Below are 23,993 nucleotides of genomic sequence, written 5' to 3'. Positions count from 1 at the left end.
GGAGCTGCTGCTAACGTGTGTGCTGCTTTTGTCCATTTTTATGGCAGTCGTAATGAACAGCGTATGTGTGAAGCGGAGTCAAATCCACACCAAAGTGGTTATTCTGGTTTATGTTTTTGCAGGTAACTCCCTGTGGCATCACTGGGAGCTATCTGCGCCACTGGGGGAAACTTGACTAAACCCCCAGTTTGTGTTATGTCAGATGTTGTGCTTTACTGTACCTTTTGAGATGGTCCTTTTAATTCATGAAAGTTTAGAAGTCATGGATTTAAATTCTGAAGTAAATAGAAAAGCATGTGCTCACTTAGGATCATCCCAATTAGTTTTCGAAGTTGTCAAAAAGTTTGCTATTTTTAAAGCTTACTACTGTAGTTCTAATTTCAATAGATTTTCCTATGCTAGTCGTTAAATATTATCTTTCAGTTGCACTGATACTAACTCACATTATTTATTTTGATTTCCTGCATTGGATTTGCAGAGATTATTTGGCAAATTCAGAATTTGAGTTAAACAATGCAAATGGATGATGCAGTATTAAGTTTGTACCTAAGTGTAAATACCAAGCATGCTATCAAGCAGTGGTGCTGGATTAATGTGGTGTCCTTCTGTTCACCTCTTTGTTGGTGAGGTTTTGGGGTTTGGGACTTTTGGGGGGGTGGGGTAGGAGGGTTTTGTCAAAGTTTTTATAATGAACAGGATTTGCTTTCTTCATGAGATGATGGTTAACATCTTAACATGACAAAAGCTTTAGTCTGTTTTCAGGTTTCCTGATTATTTGTCTGTTCCAGTTCAGAAGTAAATAGTATCTCTGTCTCCACTGGATGGTATGTTCCACATGAGCTTGTGCTACTGAAAAGGTATTAAGAGGTGAAAAGGCTCTTGCTTGATTCAGTGACTGCCCTTCAGAATAAGGCGTGAATTCCCCCTTTGACTGACCACCAGGTCAAATGCTCTACCAGGGAAAGAAAGGAGACGGGCGGGAATGTAAAAAAGCGTTTACTTCTCAGCAAGTTATTTAATCATCTCTAACTATGGATCTAAAGGATGAAAGAAGTAACAAGACTTACCTTGCATGAACTATGGAGGAATTCATGTAGGAAGAAGAGACAAATATTTGAAATACCTGGCTAGCTCTCTGTTGTCATCTGTTAATAATTCACATGGCCCTTTCATTTACATTTTGTTGAGAAAAACTGAGTAGGCTTGAAATATAAAGAAGCTCTTAACTTCCTTTGTGAAGGAGTGGGAGTACAGCGTGTCCATTCAGTACAAAGAAAAGAATTTACTTGTGTGACGTTTTCAGACTTTTTTAGTTTCCTTTTTGTAGGCAACTTCACCAGTGGCACTGTGGGAAGGAAACTGTTTCTCATGTGGCTTTTACACTTGTGTTAGCTATTACTAGTTAAGTCATAACTGAGCTGCAAATTCCAGACCCAGACTTTTGCAGAATTTGGTCCCCGCTTTTGTAGAAAACCATTTGCTCTATAATGACCACCAAACAAAATTTTGCATCACTGTCTTGTCTTATACTGGCTTTTGTGGTCAATCATAGTATAGTACTACTGTAAAGACTTGGAAATCTCTGGTGGCCAGATGTGGGGGATGAGGCTGATTCAATGTCACGTGTGTCTTCTCTGAAAGTCCCAGTTGCTGTTCTAGGAAGCCTGTGTCCACAGCCACCACCTCCTTTAACAGAAAAAGGTTTGGCTAAAATATATTTGTTTATCTACGGGTACCTGTGTTTCATGGATAGGATTGCAAGTAGAAAGGCAGAGAATATCTGCAGTTTGCCAGCCTTCTAGGTGAGGTGAGTGATGACAATCTTGCATGCCTTGGTGGTCTTGTTTGCAGAACATGCTTCAGTGCTTCTGTGCTAGGGTTTTATTTTGCCTGTGTTTTCAGTCCTTTTTCTGTCCTAGTGTGTGCAATGGTTTCTGAACTCTCTCACCCAAAATGAGAAAGCTTTGAAAATATTATACTATTAAAATCTTGTTGGTAATATCTTACTTTGGATATTTGTTTTTTTCTGATTCCTTAAGAAGCATACAATTTACGTAGAAGATAAGTATTACTTATCTTACTTTTGCATAAGCATTAGCAGAACACTAAAAATGATAATGTGAACACATGTATACATCTGTAAGTACTCTAGATAAGACAGAAATGCTTTTAACATATGGAATATGAAGTTTGAATAGCTCATGGGTGGAGACAGCCACTAATTGGCCAACCCAGTCATTTGTAGCGAAGGCATTCGTTATTTCTGTTTTATAAGATTTCTTCCTAGTTCTCTTTCAGAAAAATGGGAATGCATGGTCTGACTGCCTGTCCCTAAGGGTCAAGACTGAATTTCAAATTACTCCTCTGCTGCTTGAGCAGACTGGCTGCTGTTGGAAATGTGACACTCAGTGAAGTAGAATTCTTGTCTGCACCAACCTTGCCATGCCTGCATTCATTTTTCCTAATTACAAAACAACTTACACTTGATGAGTTGCAATTAATCAGTACTTTTTGCATTGCTACGCATATAAAATTATAATTTCAGTAACATGCTTCATGAACTAATTAGAGATCTTGCCCCAGTGTAATTGGGAGACTTCTGTCCTCTAGTTTATTGGTTTCTTATTAAATAGTGAGATTAAAATCTTGTCTCCTCACTCTGAAGATGCAATCTCTTTGTGTTCTTCTCCTATGGCAGACCTCATTTAATTCTTATTCTGGAATGCTGTTTCCCTAAATGAGATGTTGTCTTTAGCTTTGTCCCATTTCACAGTACAGTCTGAAGCAGGGATGACCAGCTGCTCTGTGGCTGTGTTTGTCCCATCTGACTACTCAGGTGCTGGAGGATAATAAGAGGCTGACTCTGCAGAGGGTGCTTGAGGTATCCTGAAGAACAGGTACAAACAAACCTTACCAGTCTGATGGCATGGTCTAGGAAGGCAAGGTATTCACAGTGAGGTCAGGTCCTCAAAACTTACTTGCTCTGATCCAGAGCTCAATCCAGGGGAAGAGAGCAGAGTTCTGCAAGGCTGCCTTGGTGGCTGTGCCCTTGCCCATCAGCAGCTTGAGGGGCTTACAGCTGCCTTGCTTTTACCCACTGTGGATCTTGAAGCAAACACTAATCTGTTTTAATTAAAAAACAAAGCAAAACAAGCCCCTTTCTCTGTTCAATTTTGGCTTGTTCTGCTAGAGGCCAAGTAATGCAGGGGATGACTCTGCATAAATGACCCAGGACCGAGGTCTCTGGAGCTGCTGCTTGGGTTCCTGTTGTGCTGTGAGTGAGCACTGTGTTTCCACTGTGGCTGCTAAGGGTGACAATCTTTGGGAGAGTTTCTTTCACTGGGGGTTCTGAGGACTTTTCTACAGGCAGTTTTTGTGGCAGACAGTATAAGCAAAAAACCATCTGATGTTACAAGGGAGGTAACATGCATTGCTGCCTTCTTGTCCTTCTCTGAGAGGTAACTTCTTGCAGGAGTTCTCACAGCTGTCCTTTCTGCCCTCTTCCTTGGTCCTGCTTAAATTTCTGAACCTTTGATTAAGGGGCTTTTGGCCTCTTTTACAGTGATGTGCAGAGCATGTGGTGTCCATGCAGGAACGAGCTGCTGTAAGTGCTGCCAGGCTGGAGCACTTGCCAGCCAGCGAGGCTTACAGAGAGGTATCAGTTGCATTGATGTACATGTTGCCAAGGCATCTCAAAGAGGAACAGTTACAGGCAGATAACCTGCTTCAGCTTCTATCCAGTGTCCCCCTCCACGTTGCTCTGTGCTTTTGGAAGAACTTAGTAATAATATTATTGTATTTTTAAAAGCTGATCAAATATTTTTTACTACAAAATGGTGAAATCTCACTGATTTCTTATTCCCATTCTTTGACTAAGTGGTTATCCAGATGCTATTTGCATTACCTTACTATTCCTGGAGCTTTAGGATACAATGTGCGTAATTCCCTTTTGGGAATCTGTTTACCAAAATCAAGTACGTGTATTTGAACACCTTTTGGTCATGTGTCTGACTGTGGTTTCCAACCTGGCACCTTCAATTTTGTCCTTTGGAGGCTGAAGTAAGTAGCAGCTGTCTTCCTGTTAATGAATATGGGTATATAATGCCAGGTAGCTGTATGTGTTCTTTACAGGTTTTTCTTCCACATTCGTCAGTGATCTGCAATATGTAAGTACACGATAAATTTCATATACAGAAACATAAGTGTTTGTGCTCATCTTAATTTAGCATTTGCTGGAATGTGAATTCTCAGGCAGTACAGCAGATTATTTGTCATTAGATAATTTTCAGTTTACAGTCTGAAATACTTACACCTGTTTGTGTGAGTCAGTCAGCCAGAGATACAGAGATAATACTACAGATATCTGTAGTATTAACTGTGACTAAAGCAGATAGATAGAGTTGTATTTTTTCAGAGGAATTTTTTCTGCCAACAGACTATGAACAATCCATATCCTTGCATATATGTCACCTCTCTACCATCAGGTGGAGACATACCTGATAAATCAAGTCAGGCTGAAAAACAGAAGATTTGGAGAGTCTCCTGTTTTGCTGTGATGCTGTGTTGTTGTGCATTTTACAGTTTGGCTCCAAATAATTTACAGCAGAAAAGCGGGAAAAGGAAAAAGGGGCAGTGGTGTTTCTCTTGAGATTGAGACATACCCTCTGGTGAAAAAATCCTGGAGAAATGTTGCTGTGTTGGCACTGAAATGTGTTCCTGCACCACAATTGGCAACTGGCATTATTCTTTCTTCCATATAATATGTGAGACTTAGTCTTACAAAGTGAAGAAGAGGGGATGAAGGCGTGGGAGGAGCCTGAGCTTACACTGTGCAAAGTTTCCTTCATATAACTGACAGTGCTGTCGTGTCATATACCTAAATTAAAAAGCTCTTTCCTCTGACTGTCCTGGGTGGGTGTTACTGGGCATATGGCTTTTGAGCTCTAGCTCTGCTGTTTAAAGCAGTATCAAGATTAGCACAGTCATTTAGAGCATCTGGATTTTTCCAAAAATGCAGTAGGAAACCTGGTATGGGGATCTGGGAATCTGACAGAGGGCCAATGGAGCACTGACATGACTTTTCTCTTCACCTAGAACTTTTGCCTATAAATGTTAATTTTCCCTTTCTGTACGCTGGGATTAAAAAGACTGCCCACAATGCAAAGCATCAACTACTGTTGTTTCTGTACTCACACTTGACAAATCTTACAGAAATGATCATGTGACTTCAGAAGTGCAACCTGGATTTGCTTTGAGATGCTTCACAGTATCTCAGCTTCGAAATGTGTTAAGGAGAGAGAGGTGTGCATCTCTTGAGGCTAATTGGTCATATAATGGAAACTGATTATTTTTATAAACTTTTCTTTTGGCTTGTTTATTATTTTTGTGCTGTTACAATTCTTTCAAACTTGCATGTGCTGCTGTAACTCTGGGTGGTGCTTTACAGAGATGGAAAAATACTGTTTCAGCCACTGAACACTTGTAGTCTAGATAAGAACAGATAGTAGGCAAGTAAAAAAGGTTAAAACTAAATGAGTACTCACCTCTCTCCTCTGCCCACACATTTGCTCTCTGCAATTTCTTTTACAGTGATTGCTTTTGGGCCTTGAGTTTCACAAGTGGAGCCAAGGTATCAGACGAAGGAGTGTCTAATGCAGGGTGGCAGGAAGCCTACGGTGTGAGAGAAACAGTTAGGGAAGGGAGCTAAATACAGTTTGTTTAGCATGGGCTTCCCCTGAATCTCGTGAATTTCCCATAACTGAACAGGCAGGGTAACAATTTCTGTACCAAGCCACTTATAGGGATCCAAAATGTGCTTCAGCACCTGGGAAACAAGTGTTCAGAGATGCTGAAATGGACTCTCATGATCGATGCTTGGCAGTCAGACCCTGGTGTTAATCAGTGCCAGGTGCAGAATTTCTGTTTCTTGCTCTTGTCTCAATGCCAGAAGGCAGCCTGTACAAGTGACATTTTCTGGAGTGATGCTGCATCAGGAGACGTTGCACTTGGCTAGTCCCCTGGGCTTTTATGGCTGCTGTAGCCCCCCAGAATACAACAGACACAACCTGGTCTCCCAGTGTCCTTCCAAAGCTTATAAACTGCGTAGTTGAGTATCTTTCATTCTAGGGTCCATGTTGATGTCATATCCTAGAATCTACAATGCATTAATTTCCCTTGGCGGTAGTTATATTTAACCACCCTCACCAGCACAGGAAATCTCACGCTTTGCCTGGCCACCTGAGTCCTCTCCATTCTGCCTTGTTCTGGCACATAGTAAATGGCAAATAAATTCCAGGGTGGGTAGGTGATGTTGGAGACAAAGTGACATCCCCTCCCTCAGTGAAGTGTAATCATGTCCAACTTGTATGGCTAAATCCAATGTATTTCACCAGGTTAGTGGTGATAATGCTTTGTAATCTCAGCACAGTGAGATGGTGTGCGATTAGCATGACCAGTTGCATCCTGGCCTGGCAAATCCTTGCCTGCAACTGAAACAGCATGAGAATAGGAAATAGGTTTTTTTATCTTTATTCCCACTGCCTAAAGGAAGGAAGATATTTTTAAAGGAAATGTCTGGCTGTCCTAGTTCAGGAACAGAAAACATTGTTCATTTGTGCAAAGGTTTTTTGATATTTGAATTATTTTAGATATTTTTAAAATGTTTAGGTTTATAAATGCTTGAGTATCATCTTTTTTATGGCTGCTTCTCTTTTGTTCTTTACATTTGCCTCTTCATGAGTAACTAATTTTCTTCTATCATCATAAAATAGAATGGATAGGGGGAGTTTTCCCTTAGCATCACAATAATAGCTTGGGTTTTTCCATTTTGGTGATACAGATCTTATAAAGAACCCTTTCTTGATATTTCTATTTGCAATATTTATGCAGATACACTACTTGGCTGACATTTAAAATAGCACTGCTTCTACTTATTAGTGTTTTATGTTAATAAATATTTTGAGTATTTTATTAGGTAAGTATTGTCAAAAAATCAGATGAAAAATATTAAAGAGGCTTTTATTTCTTAGATATTTATAAGGAAGTCTAAGCTATAAAATTTCATCAGATTTTTCAGAGTTTTCCAGACAATAAGCATTTCAAGTAATGTTCTGTTTTTCTGTTTTAATTCTGGAAAACAAAGGCAAACCATGATCGGCTCAATTCTTCAGTTGCTTTCAAATAGCAAGAACTTCACTGAAAGTATACAAATCGTATTGGTTTTGGTGTGTGTTCTTTTTCCTTCTTAATAAATAGCAACAAGGAAATATCTTCTTATTCTCTCTATTTTATTACATAAAGACAAAATGAGGAATTGAGTCAATTTTAAGCTCCTTCTCTAAAGCAGATCTAGTGTTTAAGAAAGTTGCCAGAACTTCAACCCTAAGACTTACAGTCCTCTTCCTGTAGCACAAAGGTCTTAGATACATCTTGTGTCAGTGCTTGGCCTGGGTGGTGAAGGCAACCCAGGCTGAGGGCTCTGGTGCAGATGTGGAAAAGCAGCTATGAGTTCCCTGTCCTGTCTTTGACTCTGCTCTGTGAAAAAGTTGCTCGATATTTGCCTTGTAGCTCAGCCAGTTGCCTGCTTGCCACATAAGGACAGATGATGAATAAGGAGTAACTAGTTAAGATTTGTAAAATGCTTTGAAGTTTGAAACACAATAGTAGTATAATTAGTGATTAATACTAATGATCAATTTTACATTTTTGTCTCCATGGTCTGTTTAACTGCTCACAATCTTGTTGCTGAAATTGCCGGTAACAGTGTTGGTTACGTGCTGGCTCAAGTGGAGCTTTTCTCTTTAGAGCATTCAAGTCAATACTGAGATATCAATTTCATCCTTAAGCTGATAGTAGTCTACGTTACAAAAATTGGCAATTTCAGAAAAAGGTGTGAATGGTCACCTATCCTTGGCACTCAGAAGGGAGATCCGCTGTGCACTGGAACAATGGTATGTCAGAAGGGGAGGTAAAAGCGCAGGACAGTACCATCCTCTGTGCAGCATGGAGGTGAGGCTGTGATGCCTAAGACGCAGAAGAGCAGGAGGAGTGGTAAGCTGTGCGTGAGTAGGGGAAAAGCCTCTCTGACTTGCAGTGAAGATCTCCTCGAGTCTGGCATATTTAGGTATTCTGAGGATCCATGGCTGAGTCTCTTGCTGGTGTGCCCAGGAGGGGAACCTTGTCCCTGAGCAGAATAGAGAATGTCTCGGTGTAGTATCTGTTATTCCTGAGGATGGGGATAATCCATTGTGTGTGTAGAGAAAGCTGCTCAGACAGTAGAAAAAACAGATGTTGGATAACTAGGCAAACTCACTGACTTGGGCCAGCTGCCCTGAGTCTTAATCTGGCCACAATTAATGTCAATTTGTGCAAAGAGGATTTGCTTATCAGAAGGGGTGAGTGAGCCTGGAGGAGTGGTTGAGAAAGGAGAGCATGCTTCAGGAAGGCAGAGGAGGACCGGTGAGGAGGGGAAGATGTCCTCCTGCCCTGGCTCTGCAGAGCTCCAGCAGAAGAGGTGGCTCCTTGCAGGAGCACTGTGTTCCCAGGCTTTGGGAGGGAACACAGAGCAGGTCTTCACCCCCTGTGCCACTGACTGATGTCATTTGCCATGATGTTTTGGTGATATGCCAGTCTAGGGAATGAGTGCCATGATTCCTTCTGACCACCTTGCCTGACAGAATAAGGTGGTTATTCAAGAAAAAAAACCTAAACAAAACCCTTCCCAGCTCCCTACTTCTCTCCAATGTAATTTCAACCATGCAAGCATTCACTTCGGTCTTTGCATTTTTACCAAAATTGGCCAGAGGACTTCTGAATACCGTGTTTCATGCAGCTCTTTTCTTGAGAAATAGTTGGTTTTCTTTACTTTGCTATGCAGCCATAAACCACATCAGCATGATTCTAATTCAGTGAAATCAGAGATGGTCACAAGTGTTTTAGTTCTTTCAGACACACTGAGCCTGAGTTCAGATTTGACTTGGTTTCCAGGTCACTCAAATACAGGGTTTTTTTGACTCACTGAAAAATTTAGAGATGGTTCTGAGATTCCAATCCCCTAAATTTGGGGAGGGGAGATGGATGTACTGCCTCCTGTCCATCTTTACCATTATAAAATTTAATGAGGAAATTATTAAAATAATGTTTCCACTGCAGTGGTTGGCAATTTGCTTGGAATAAGCCTCCTTTTACTCTTGCATTTCTCACCCCGCTGCACCCTCTTTGGGTTAAAGTTTCATTTGGAACTATGCCTGAACTTTTTTTAATGTCTTTTTACCTCAAAGAGCATATGTGTAATTTTCTTTGTGATCCATGAGACTGCTCTAACTCAAAATGTATATTGATAGTTTAAAAAACAAAATCTAACAATCAGACATCCCTTATGACTGGGGGTCTAAGTAAGTTCATAAAATGAAAATTTGACTCTTCATTTCATATGACCTATTTAAAATATTGTATCAAGTTAATCTGAATTGCAAGGGTGAAATTCTTGTATAGGCTTGTCATTGAAAAAGTATATTAAACTGAAACTGTGCAAAAATGAAAAAAATCCTACTTAAAGCCTTTCTTTTACACTTCCCAGCCACAATGCCTCAAAACCCCATTTTTTCTGCTGTGTTTCTTCATTAATTGGTTACTATTGTTTTGAGTAGTGACTGCTTTGAAAGTGGTCCATAAATTGCTAGTTTTAGTGCTTGCAGCTGCTGTATGTCACAGTATGTCTTTGCAGGTTTCAGTTTGTGTTAAGCACCAAAAGCAGAAATGCTGTATCTGATTTTGCACCATGACAAGAAAATTTTATCCAATAAGATTGCCCCTATGTGACATTCAGTTCTGTGTTGAAATGACAATGTATTAGTTTGTTATTTCCCTTATAAAAGAAGGAAAAAAATGCTGAATCCTGATTCAAAATGTATTAGATGCACCTGCTTGCTTTCTGCCTTGATTTATTAGCACCTAATGATTTGTTAGCCAGTTGGCTCTCTACCCCCTTGCCCAGGCAGTAACTCTTATCGGTTCCATAGGATGACATTTACTTTGTTTGTATTTGCACCACAGTGCTGGCTTATAGCTATCCTGTGATCAACTGATGTGGCCAGATCTGTCGTCTCGCCCGTTTTCTAGCTGATCAAGGTCAAGTTATTAGAAGAACGTCTCAATAATATGCCCTAAATGAATGAGTTAGTACATAGTACTTTGCTGTTGCCTCTCGTTTCTGTTATACCAGTCCTCCAGCCATCCAGTTTTTCTGACATGGCACTCTCACTCTCCTTTGAGTTCAAGATCCTTCCAAACTTTATATTATCAATAGCTGTCGGCAGCATGCTGTTAGTGCTTATGCCTTATCACTGAAGAGGTTTCGTTTATGAGTTTCACACTCCCTTAGTGGAAAATTAACATTTTTCTATGGTAAGCCAGTAGTTTCCGTGAGGATGAAATGCTCCTCCTCTCACTGGTGAAAAAAAATGGGAAGCAGTTTGGATACAAAAGTTGACTGGTGTGATACAGAACTTGTTCTCAGGGCTAGAGGGGCAGAAAAAGCAGTTTCTGTAACACAGTCCCCTGCAAGAATTAACTTGGTGATTTCAGTGTAGGATCCTCGCCTGTCAGCAGCTTGTGCCAGCCTTGAGGAGGTGCGAGTGACTGCCAGCAGTGGGGAGGGACAGCAGGGAGGTGCTTGGCCAGTCTGAGTTGTATTCCTTGGACTTCAGACCGCTCTGCAGTGGGGCCTCAGGCCAGTCGCGTTGCCTTTGGGAGGCTTATCCTTCCATCTGCAGCTTGGACAGTAGTTCAAGTTTTAGATGTTTCAAGCAGGAATTGTCTCATGTAAGAAATGAATCTGCTGAGGAAACCCCATGTTTTACATTTTTTTTTCTCTGAGAACAAAATAATGAGCCAACATCTCTTTACAGCATTGACCTCAAATGTTTAATGCAGATCTGGGAACCTCAGATAAAACCCAGCATACCAAAAGAGTCTTAGAATCATAGAACAGTTTGCGTTAGAAAGGACCTTAAAGATCATCGAGTTCCAACCCCCCTGCCATGGGCAGGGACACCTCCCACAAGACCAGGGATAGAGTATCCACAACTTCCCTGGGCAACCTGGTCCAGTGTCTCACCACCCTAACAGTGAAAAATTTCTTCCTAATATCTAGTCTAAATCCACCTTCTTTCAGCTTATAACCGTTACCCCTTGTCCTCTTACTACACTCCCTGATAAAGAGTGTGTGTCTTCCATTAATTAATAACTTTAGTTGATAAGTCTTGCCCCAGTAAAATAAAACTTTCTCCCTTCTGTTACATAATGAATCAATGTTTTGTTGGTGAATCAGAAGCTATTGTGGTCTCTTCCTTTCTAAAAGTCTCACATGTACCACTGCCCCAGAGCTATTATAATAAGCAGGTTTTCTCTTATCCCATATGTTCTGCAGTGCAGCCCAGCACTTCAGTAACATCTGTTGCATTTACTTCACCCTTTTGCAAATGCTGTATGTATGAACTCCACTAGCTGCTGTCTCTGTGCTCACCTTGTGTATCCCAAGTTGCTTTAAACCCCCTGACTACTCACTGGGTAACCTGTACCTGGGGCTTTCCCCCTGGAAACTGGGAAGAAGGAGGGAATTCCCTGCCCCAGTAATGTTTGCTGCTGAAGTTTGTACCCATGTCCTTGCACTGTCTTCCCTGCTGGGAGTCCGCACTGTCCCTTGCCTATCCCACGTCTTCCCAAAGTGACCTGCTGCACTAGGTTTGTCTGTGTTTTCCAGAGAGCAGTGTCTTCCCCACTGGATCAGGGAGGCAGGATGTCCATGTCAAAATGAAGGTTTGGATGAGGAACATGTGGATTTCTGACCTCTAAGACCACTCATTGTGATACTTAGTAACAGGCACAGAAATACAAAGACTGGATGGGAAGGCTTTGATTTATAGGTGGTGAAAAGAGGAAAACAGGAGCTCAAAAAGGAACGGAGGTGGGACTCGCCAGAGTAAATTAGACTGAAGTGGATAGGAACAGTATTTATGTGTCTCTGGTTCATCTGTTTAGTGTCATCTAAAAACTGGAAAACTGCTCTTTACTCCTCCTCTCCATTAGTATCTTTTCCTTGCTGCTAAAGACCACTTGGCCAATCCTAATGCAGCAGAGGTTAAGTCCTTTTGCCTTGAAGTGAGTAAAATAAAGTTTTACTTTCCCTGTTAACATCTTGTTGTGTCGAGAAGTGCTGAAGTAGCTCTTTCCTTGCTTTGGATGATGAAGTATATTACATGGTGTTTGAACATTAATAGACTCTATTATGCTGATTCATACCTATTTCCTAACAGTTGACTATCTCAGCTACATATGGTTTCTTTGGAAGATACAATCTCCAGGAGGAAGAAAAATAACAAAATGAGCTGTTGTTTATGGAAATGCTTTTACTTCTCCAGGTGGCAATGGAAAACAGATGTTTCTGGAAAGTAAGATTGGTTCTTGCTGTGTTATGGATACTTTAGGTAGCATTACTAGTTTATGTCAGGTAATCCAAGAATACTTCATCTCTGTGGTACAAGGTTTGCAAGAAATAGTGTCTCTTATAAGATCACTTGATACTCTTGGAAAAACGGGCAAGCAATGGCGTGCTGTTTTTCCTTTACTTTGTGTCAGTGTTCCATGAGACTATTGTGGCTGCACCAATTTGTCACCTTTGATCCCCCTCAGTCTTGTTTTCATTTAATGTTTCTCAGGTATTGATTTAGTCTCTGGTTGTATTCTCTCATCGTATCTCTGTCAGCTTGGAACTGTTGCATACTGTCCACTTTATGAGTGTTACGTGCTATCACTAAATGTCTCACGCAGTTGAACTAATCTGAGCATCAGTATTTTTTATGCCAATATTTATTCCCTTTGTGTTATCTTAAATGTTTTTTCAGCCTCTTTGGTGTTTGTGTCTGCTTTGTATATCTGGACTGTGTCCATCTATCTGCCCCAGAGAGGGCAATGGACTGAGGGCAGGCTACAGAGGTGTAAAACAGACAGAAACTTTCACTGTGAAATATCATGGACCACAAAAGGTACATGAGCTCATGCCTATTTTCGAATGTGGGAACATGGTTAAGCAGAGCAGAATCCACCCTCCTCCTTCTTGTTCCCAGACAATTTGTTTCTTTTTCCTGGAGGAGTGGAGACACCTCTCAGGGGAGCACTGCTCCCAGCTCTGAATGCAAATGTATTGGCAATAATGAGAAGCTCTGGGGTCTTGCAGAATTGAAGGCACTGAGATGTGGAGCGGGTGGGAAAGCTGGAGGCAGGTGCCAATCCCAGTTTGCTTGGGAAGCTCTGTGCCCTGACAGAAACAGGGCCAGAGGAGGTGGGTTGGCTTTTTCAGTGGGGACCTGAAATGCAAAGAAGTTTGTGCAGATGCATGGCCAGCCCAGGGCTTCACAGGGCAGTGCTTATGGTAGTGGATACCCTGAGTTATTTTAAAAAGAGCATGAATAAGCACACCATTAGCTTAAAATAAAGGTGTTTTTTTCTTTATTACTGATACTGGCAATGTACATCATCACAGCCTCCTTTAATGCTGCATGCATGTGGATTTCCATTCTCTAAATTCTTCATAGATATTCCGATGCAATTTAATAATTCATATCCTTATTAATCTATCCTATTACACTGTATTTTATAGCCATTAAATTCACTGACAAGGAACACTTTTTTTGGAGACAGCTGCTGTACAATATCGTGTACTACAGATGGGTATTACAGAGACGTGCTGCATTTCACATAATAAATGTCTGTGAAATCTCTGCAAATCCCATTGCAAAACTGAGGTTTGAAAAATCTTGGCCACAATAACTTCAACTTTAAAATGTCACTATAAATCCTGCTTTTATTTTTTTTTTATTTTTTTTATTTATATTTTTTATTTATTTTTTGCTTCAACGATAATTTTTCTACCCATCAGCTGATGCCTTTCCTTGGTCAGCTCTGCTTGGAGAGTTCTCTCCCTGCAGGTTTTCTCACCCACGCTACTGTGAGTGCCCCCAGCATTTTTGAAGAGCTGCAAGGAACCAACACCTTGTTATGCATTTAAGTCTCTCTTCTATGATTGGGTGAGGCTTTCTGTTTCTCAGGTGAACCTTTATTTGCTTGCAAGTGATTTTTCAGATGTTTCCGGTGGTGCTGACATCTTCTCTGTCCCATCCAGTGGTGCAGCCTCACCCCTGCATTTGTGCCTGTTGTTTGGGATACCTTGCTCGCTCTCTTTCCAATAATTTAAATCTCTTCCCTCTGTAAGAGTGGTAGTTAAATATTTGTTTGACCTGTGCTTGTCTTGAGGTCTCTGTGCAGTTTTTGAAAGGCATCACAGCCTAGGAATCCCAATGGATTTGGGTGACATTTGAGCAGTTTAACTACAAGCTATTTTATGGGGATTTGTCAGCTGCTGTGTTGCTAAGGCTTTGTTATCTGGATTCCAAAGGCTGTGTCTGACTCACCGGCAACAAAGCCCATTGCACTGGCCTTCATCTTTCCTGGAGAGCACCTCAGAGTGAAAGAGAGAGTGTGAGAGGAGTAGCTGCTCCTATTGCTCCCCTCTGTCGTTAAGGGTGGAGGGACCATGTACTGCCTTCATGATGCCAATACTCTCTGCTTTAACTGGCTCTGTGTTCAGCTTTATGCAGCTGACAAATTATATGACAGGTTAAAGATTATTCTAATCTGCTCTGCTACTCTTCTGGAGCAAGCGGAGAAGGGAGCGTTTACCATATGTGCTGTGTTATTCTAGCTAGCATATCCAACCTTGTTTATCTGTCGCCTTCACACCTCATGTTTTTCTGTGATTCAAAACTGATTTACAGCTAACTGTTTGCAGTGATTTGAACAAGAGAGGCTTGTCAAACAGACAGGAAAAAGGTTTAATTGCTGATTTCCCGTGTTCTCCTGGGGTTGTATCTGTAGGATTCCCATTTGAGTGATTAAGGAGAGAAGCAAATGGCTCGTGTAGGCAGACTTTTCTCCTGGCTATCTCTGTGATTGTCTTTGACACAAGTCAACAGCATTGGGTGTCCCAACCTTCAGCCTTTCCATTTTCTTCTTTCTGCAGTATAGATAGTCAGAAGGGATGAGTCATGTTTGAGCTGTAGCATTAGAGACTTGAAAGGCTTTTGTGCAGGGTGTTTGCTGCATTGCCAAAGTTTGGATTCCTTTTTGCACTTGTTTTACTGTTATAGGAAGCATTTTACCCTATCCTCCATAACATCTTGTGAAAAATTCACATAAATAGACTTTGCCCTGGCGGTCAGTCATTGCCTTCTTAGAAACCTGTAAGGACTGGCTGCTCCTTATCTCTGTGCTGGCAGGATGGAGAATAGCGTGTGCAGCCTGTGCAGGGAAGGGTATTCATTGGTTTTGCAATGAGTCACAAAGCCTAATTTAAAGAATTTGTGCTTAGTAATGTGACAACTCTGATTATGGTGTGTGGAATGGCGAAACAGCTCAGGGACATGTTAAGTCACATGGAGAAAAGCAGATCTTGGCTGGAGAGAACAGTGTTGGCTTTCACCCATTTTGGTGAAATGAAAGCTGTGTTGACCTGTCTTACTTGTTCAACAACTAGATTCCTAGCTGGTGAATCAGTACAGTAGACTTAGAGTTGATGAGTTAATTCACAGTTACATGCGAAGACCTCCAAAAAAGGAGGGGACAAGGGTAATGTGGATGAATGACACAGTGAGAACCTTTTAAAAAATGCTGTAGTTGAATTGATTTATGCAGCAAATTACATTAACCAGCAGAAATGGCATCACACAGCCTTACCTTTCAAAGAAGGCTGAGGCAGGAGGCAAGGTGGGAACTATGGAAAAACAGTTCTTTCACCCAATCTTGTGTCTGGTACTGATGCTTTCTCTCCTGTATGCTCTACCATTTGACTTAAGAGGTTTTGGAGGCAGTCCCTGAAGTGCGTGAAGGGTTGGGGCAGCTCTGGCCTAAAGCAATGCTTTCTGTCTTTCTCTGCATGACTGTCTGCCTGTCTGTTAAGGGTTTTTTGTAAGAATATGTCTCTGAAGTTAGAATTGAGTAGCAAGCAGTTGGTCTCGCTAGAGATGTTGTGAGTTGGTCAGCTTATGGAAAGCAGAGCTAGGGGACAGGGAGAGTAAACTTCTGTCCCCCTTTTTCTTCTGCACCCATAAAACTGCAGCTCCAGTGTTTGTTGTTTTCCTCATCTGTTCATTGTGGGTCAGGGATTCTGGATTGAAAAATTCTGATGCTGGGGCTGAGCCTGAGGTTCATAACTCAGATTTTTTTTTCTTTATGCTGCTTCTGGGGTGCCTTGTTGTCATAATGAAGTTGCACAAATGTCATGTACCTTGACTGTCCAATGAGAAGAGTGATACCTGTGTAAATTTCTTAGGGATCTAGCAGGATTACTATATCTGTTGTGTCTTTGACTTTATAATTTCAGTCTAGGTTTCCTGCTTCATCCATAATCAGGTACAGATAGATTCACAAAGAGTAGCTTTCTTGCTCTCTGTGTAAGTTTGATCCCACCCTTGAGTTCAGCTCAGGCTCGCTGGCACCGTGCTGGTTTGGAAACCACTTGTCACTGGAAGTAGCCATATTGCAATGTTCTTGGGATCATTTTCTCTCCCTAAATACCCTGTAGTTATGCCTTGTCACCAGATTTCATCCACGACATGCCTCCAGCAGCTACAAAGGGGTGTTACCTGGATGTGTCTTTGCCCTCCACAGGTATACCAGAGTGGAGTGGAAAACCTGAGTGACAGAAGATTTTTCATGTTTCCTGGTCAAATATTCTTACAGGGGCCTTCTATGTATTTTGCAACCGAACCACTGCTTTCTGCAGAGCAGCAGCTCACAGGAAAGAGTAGAACGTGCTGAGGCAGCATGTATGGACACAGCCTGGGAAAAAAGCATACACAGGGATTTTAATAGCTGATGAAAGTATTTGTCACCAGTACAACACGATGGCTCTCAAACTGGATTATGATAGAAGGCTAAAAGTTTCTTGTTTGGTTGGGTTTTTGGGTTTGTTTGTTTGTTTGATTCTTTGTTTTAACTAGCTTGTTTTAAGTAGATTCAGTGCAAACTTAGGTAGAGACAGAAAATAAATGAAGCTCTTTGCCATGATGGTTAAGGAATTCTTTGGTGCATCCCAACTTAGAGAAAATAACCTCTTCTTGGCAGTGGTTAACAAGAAAATCTTGGTACCTCTTTTTAATAGATGTGAGGAAAGTAGTTTGAAGCTGCATTTATTTTCTTCAGTCTTTAGTGGAAAAAAGATATTTTTTTTCTGGTTATCGTTTTAATTTCTTGTTCATCTTCATATCTGTTTTGTCTTTCTGCTGTGCTTTTTTGGGTGGAGCTTTTAAAATTTGAGTGTCTCAAGGAAGAAATGTGTGGTGAAATTCTGTCTTCAGCTACTTGGGGAAAAACGGTCTGAAAAATGTATTAACTTTGCTGGTATAAAACTGGATTTTTATTGAAGTAACCCACCATCAAACAAACAGAACTTTACCCTGTTCTCTTCGTTAATTTGCAAATTGACTTGTCTAGCTATGAGGCTACATAAGTAAAATACAGCAGGTTATTTTTGATTGCTTTTAATTCAAGGCAAAGTGTTCAGCACATGCCAAAGCGGGGTGACCAAAGCAGTGCTTGTCTTTTGGTGAAATGCCTAAAAAGTGAGCCTCGAATAATAAATAACAGATAAATTCTGGCTCTATAAAATTATCCTTTCTCTTCAAACAAATGTTTGGCTGCACTGATACCTCCAGGCAGATTCTTAAGTCCACGAGCAGATGTTTTAATGCTCTTATGTTTGCTTTGTCAATAATATGACGTGTCAACAGCCAGTTGCAGCCCTTCATTTACATTGCAAGCGCCAGGCTGCTTCAGGTTGGTGACTTGCTCTTTGACCTCATTCTTCCTTTGAACCTTCTTGCGTGCTCGCGAGCTGTGCCGAGGCACCGCGTCCCTCAGCCCCGCAACTGTTTGTCTTGTAATCCACAGACAAGAAAAAAGCAGGCAAGTTCCAGCCTTTCAAGAAGCTCTTTGGCAAGAGGAAGAAAAGGGAGCCTGTGTTAGACTGCGAGGAAGCCAAACTGAAGCCCAGCCACTCCTTTGGCAACGTCTGCAATGGCACCTTCTCCTCCGATGAAGAGCCAAACGGTGGTCTGAGGTAAGCGCACACGGGTCTGCTGCCAGCCCCAGCCAACGCAAGGCTTGTTCTCCCTGCTTTTAGTGGAATTAAATCTACATTCTCCCTCTGCTGAGAGGCAGCAAGTTGTACGCTGCTTTTTATGAAGCATGTGCATCTCTGTCCCTCCTGGGAACGTGACACCCGCTGCTGCAGACCCCGAGGTCTAGCGTCTTGCATGTGCTATTTGCTGGGTACATGTACAGGTCTGCAAATAAGAAATCCCACGGTGAAGCAGAAATGAATTTGAATCCAGCTCCGTGATTTAACAGAATTCCATGGCAAACATCTGAGCAGAGGTATTAATGGCATCCATGTTTTTAAAACTGGGGAAAGGGAAACTTGAACTGGCTGCTACGGATACTTTATTGTATACTTTTCCCTGCAGGGTCGTATCTCTGGGTCAGGATGGAAGTGTCCTCTTCCAGTCTGTCCCGTACAATTTTTGCGTTGTAGTTGGGTGAATAAATGGGCTGGTTTTATTCTGATGCGAACCGAATGTAGAGCAGGAGAAGGAGGAGAGGCAAGAGAGGTGCCTGGAAATCAGATCATATTCCAGTGACAAGAGAGGACAGGAGGACAGCATGAGAATTTGCTGCAGAAATGATGAAAGAAAGAAAATGCACAGAGTTAACTAGTCAGCAATCTCTAAGTAGGAACAGAACAGAAAAAAAACCCCAAATAAACCAAACCAAAACAAAAAAACCCACCCTAATAACAACAAAAAAAGGAAGACCAGATACACAAACTAATTGGGTCAGTCATACTTATTTCACTTTCCAACTGAAAGTCTCAGAGAGATTAGTTGTCTCCTGGCCAAAGCCTGCTTCTTTGGGAAAAAAGGAACTCTTTGCACTGGGGAGTGTGAAAGTAACAAAAAATCTGAGAGGATCAAAAAACAATACCAAATTCCTCTGCTCAAGAAAGAAATGTGCATCAGAAACATCACCCTGCACAGTATTTTCAATGGTGCAAAATCATAGCTGTGAAAATGTGATTTTTATTTTTTGTTTTATTTTTTTTTAAGCTTCTGGATTTTTTGTTTTATTCTGTAAAATTCTCTTTAAGTTCTAGGTTTCCCCTTTGGTTACTGCCATGCAATATTGTGCACAATTTGTGCCTGCCCCACCTTTTCAGAAAATCAAGACTGACCATAACCATACTGTAGATGGAGACATGACTGACTGCTGTTGCTTTGCATTGGCTGTGTGTATGATGCCAAGTGATGTAGGAAGTTACAGTACTTTTTGCCTCCAGAACAACTAGTGAACAAGAGCAAAACAAAGGGTATCATCTTGCTATCAAGGATTTCCCATTCAGCATAACTGAAAATGCAGTGCTGTGCCCAGAAACAAGCAGCAATATGGGAACTTGTTCCACTCCTCAACAGTGAAGTGAAGGTGTGGCTGACCCTTGTGAGACTGTTAAATGCTTGCATTTATAAACATGTTAATTTTTCTAATTAATAAAGGCATGAAACCTAAGTCTCTAGTGGAATAAACTAGACTGCGCAATTTAAATCACAAGAGATTAGCAAACGTGAAGGGGCCCACAACTCATCTGAAGTGGAAAATTTCTTTCTAATTGTGTGATTTGTGAGAGGTGCTTCTGCTTTAGCCTGCTAGAAATACTCAGTTAAAACTCCGTTTTCCCTGTCAGGCTTCATGGTGCAAGTGTGGGTGGGACTGGATAATAATTTGCAGTTTGCAGCTGGCATTTGCCCTGTTACTCATCAACAAGCATAGATGCTCAGTGCAGTGCATTAGGTCACTTTTGGGACGTTGGCTTTGCCATGCTTTTCTGTTTTCAGCAGCACTGCTTCCATCCATTGTATTTTTTTGCCTTTAGTATCATTTCAAATGTTTATGAATTGAATGCAGAGAAAAGCTATCTAAGTAAAATAATATACACAGTTGTTTACAAGTTGTCTAACTGTAAATACATTACCATGCCTTCCATTATTCATATAGAAAAGGGCAAGAGCAAATATAAATAACTAGCAGTATATTTATATAACCAAAATCTTGAGTAGTTTTATAAAACCACCCGCTTCAAACCCTTTAAGAATATACAATAACTGTATATATACAAAAGCTTAATAAAAGTTCAAATTTTACAATGAAAGTTCAGGGATGCTCCCATTCCCTTAACAGAGTTATATTTCTCCACCAACATAAAGTACATTAATTTGTTATCTGACGATGTTTCATGTGGACTTTTTGTTCTGTTTTGGGGAGGAGGAGGTTATTATTTTGAAAAGATGTTAAGGAAGAAAGCTGTTTCAGGAGGGTAGAGGAAAGAGAATAAGTGAGTATAGGCTAAATAAGGGATCTGTATTTCTTCCAAGACCTAAGCTAGTATTTCACTGGGTGCTGTATTGGCTTACAAGCCTGCTCGGAGCTAATACCTGAATCTCTAATGGAGACTGCACCTGCTGGGTGACGCAGACATACCAGGAGCAATTTAGGTAATCTGCATATGGTGTAGGTTGACTAGCTGAGTTGGAAGCAGCCTGAGAGATCTGCCTGTCCATCCTTTCTTACAGCTACTCCCTGGGCTCATCAGATGCAAATAAATTGCTTGGTATCCTGATGTATGCACATTTCAAGCTATTTATTCATCCATGTTGTTTTGCAATTCCCAGGAGGGAGGTTTGGTACTGCAATTTGTCTTCCCCTACCTTGTGAAAGACTGGAATTCTTTTCCCACTTTTAGATTGCCCTTCTTGAGTTTACAAAGTTAAAACTGTGTTCATTAACTTTCTGTCCTAACCGTGTGAGCTGGGAAACAGAAGTTCTTATTACAAGACAAGTTAAATTGCATTTGTGGAGCTTCACTAAAGTCTCCAGAAGCTTCTGTTCTGAGGCTATGGTTTGGCACTTTATAACATTTTATATTTGTCTTATTTGTCACAGGTGACACTAAGCAAGCATTATGAGGACATACCTGAAAGGGTACCCATGCGGTGCCCTACTAAAAGTTTGTCATTCTGGGTTGATGTGTAGAGGCAGCAGGGAACTACCTTTTTCTTATAGAAAAAGCAGAGTGCCCTTACTTGGGCTGAATGCAAATATTTCAAAGAACCTGGAGGTAGACCTGTCAGGTCTTTAAGACTCAAGTGTGACAGCACTGATCTTCTTCCAGGGAAAATCTCTTAGCAAACTTCAGTCTCTTGAGTGTACCTGTCCATGAAATGCGACCTCTTTATTTGAAAATCCTCATCAAGCTCTGCATAATCCCTGTAAAACTGTTCTCAGGTCACCTTCATAAAATCATCCTCATTATGAAGAAATCACCTAAGGATCTTAGTTCTCCATATATGCTGAGGAAGACTGCCAGTGAAGAAGAAGGCATGAGAGATTTCCTGTCTCGTAAACAACATTGCCCAGTATTTTCTGAACCCTTGCCAGCATCAATTGCTATTGGGACTGGACTGTCACCCATCTCTTTGCCTAGTAGAGCTGTACTAAACTGTACGGTGGTTACCATTCAGCTAATGATTCAGCTTCTTTTCTGGTTGTGGGCACCACGTGCATAAGCAGTGTGATTTCTCCAAATGTTTTAGTTCTTTGAAAATTCCTCATTTTGGCAAGCAAAATTGCTATTTGCTCTTCAACCTCTATCCTTGTTCTATTTGATCAGATAATTCAGAGTGATCGTACAATTGCACTGATTTCTTCTACAATGCTTGTAGAAGTCAAAAGCATTCATTTGCAAATATAAAGTTTGGTTTCTGACAATTTTACCAGAAGAACTACAAAATTATCTTCCCTTGACAATTGTCCTGATGTCTTGCCAGGCAACTTCAATTCTAGAAATGTAAACTGGCCATATGCAGAGCTGGAGGAAAATCTTTCAGTACTTTTTTATTATATTTGCCCAGTGTCTGCACTCGAAGGCAGGCTTTGTGTGGATTTAAGGCAAGTATTTTGCACAGTTCTCATCACTAGGCTCTACAGATAAGCAAAATAAGCAATAAACTGTTTATGGACCAAAGCCCGGGGCAAGGAGCACTGTGTGTTCCCAAGCTTCGTCAGGCATTTTATTTGTGACGGGAAGTTCCCAGGGGGGTGGCCCCAGGGTGGCAAACTGGGACACAGGGCCAAAGCAGCAGCAGCACAAGTCAGGTCTTGCATTTGCATGGAGCTGCAAGTTGTGTGAGCAGCTGTCTCCTGGTAAGAACTGAAGTCTCCTGAATTTCTCTGGGCAGTCCACCTGCCAATGCCAAGAGGGAATCTTTCTATTTGAAACAAGAACAAGGACGACCAGGGAGAAGAAAAAAAAGCATTTCATTGTCATCTTAAGAGGCCTTCATTTAGTAATTTGCTAAAGGTAATTTTTGTCAGAGGCTGGGTGGGTTGGGCAGTTTCACTGGTGGTTTGAACCGGAGTCCAAATGCCACAGACAGTCTGAAGGTGAAAAGGAGACAGTGGCTTCATACCAGCCATCAGCTTTTGTAGTGCAAATTTGGCTTCTCTCTGCTTAAGAGAGGCCAAGGGCACTGATGGAAAGAATGTCAGCGATGCATGGATGGGGCTTCCATGGGATGGGGTGCCTGCACAGCATGTTTCTAGATACTTCCTCAAATTAGTTTTTTTAGAGGTAAAATAAAGTGATCAAGGTTTGATCAGTCCATTGAGTTGTGGTATTGGTAATAAATTCCAGACAGGTGCACTTGTTTATCTAAGAGGTATTTGACCTGTAAAGTATAAATTTAAATTTTACATTAATTTTTAATTCAGTGCCTGAATGGGCACAAAGGGCATAAGCACAAATTTTCAGGCAAAGAAAAGATAGGAGGTATAGCTATCAACATGATCTCTTTAATAGATTGAAATTTGAGAAAGAAGCCTATAGAAAGTAGAAGCAAATGATAAATCGCAGAGGGATGTAAAGGATAAGGGGGAATAATGTTATGAATTCTTTTCTGATAAGAGGAGGACCAAGCAAAGAGTTGGTCTTCTGTAAGCAAGGAGGGAACGATGGCAACAAATAATGTCAAGAAAGCCAAGGTGTTTCAGTCCCATTTTAACTCATCTTCACACAAGAAAAGGGGAAAAAATGGGGAAAAAAACCCAACAGCACTAGGTGTACATTCAACATTAAGTCTGTTTTTAGCCTGTGTGAAATTTGTTACTGTGAGTGCAGTTTATATTGGGTTGTACATAGACAGACAGCAGAAACATCACAGCTTTACAGCTTTGAGAGAACACGTACGACAAATAAAATGCAGGTTCTTCTGGAGGGAGCAGACTGCAACCCATACTCTTGTGCTTGTTTTCATAGAAGTTAGAGATAAGAGAGACTTGTTCAGTGCTCAGCCACCCTTTCTGTGATTGTTCCCAGCTGAGCATTTACCTCAGAACACAAAATTGTTTGTCTGATTTTCCTGAACAGTGCACTCAGCTTAGGAATTCTGCAAGTATTTGTGGTGTTCGACTCCTTCGATAGCAGCGTATTGTATAAGTTGGGTCTAGGAGGTGATACAGTTTGTTCATAATTACTTTTCTATCTCCATTTTCATTTCTGAATATTTAATTTTCATTTTGCATTTCATGTGAAGGAGAACAACTCATCTGCGTCAAATGTGGCCTTGGTCATTAACTGCTGATCAATGGCATTCATTCTTGTCGTCAGAGAGACTGGCCTGAAAAATGAATGTAATTGTATTTTCCTCATCTCTCAAGTGACGCTTTTATTATTGCTCAGGTAATTACCTGACATGTACCTTGAAAGAATACATGGTGACTGATTAAGTAAGGTAAAAAAAAAAAAAATGTAGCAATCAGGAGAAACCGCCTTT

The 23,993-nt window shown here is 41.0% G+C and overlaps 1 protein-coding gene across 1 annotated transcript in view; it reads left to right on the top strand.

Moving 5' to 3' along the window:
• The first annotated feature begins 17,944 nt into the window (after nt 1–17,944).
• Nucleotides 17,945–23,993, top strand: part of KIAA1211 (KIAA1211 ortholog) — a 37,546-nt gene continuing 31,497 nt past the window's right edge. The window contains exon 1 of the mRNA XM_010075144.1: nt 17,945–18,172. The gene's annotated coding sequence lies outside the window, so the exon portion shown is untranslated. The remainder of the gene's footprint in view (nt 18,173–23,993) is intronic.

This window comes from Pterocles gutturalis, unplaced genomic scaffold (genome assembly GCF_000699245.1).
Source record: "Pterocles gutturalis isolate BGI_N339 unplaced genomic scaffold, ASM69924v1 scaffold9212, whole genome shotgun sequence".
Taxonomy (NCBI): Eukaryota; Metazoa; Chordata; class Aves; order Pterocliformes; family Pteroclidae; genus Pterocles; species Pterocles gutturalis.
Note: the sequence above shows the minus strand (reverse complement) of the source record. Positions and strands in the feature narration are given on the sequence as shown.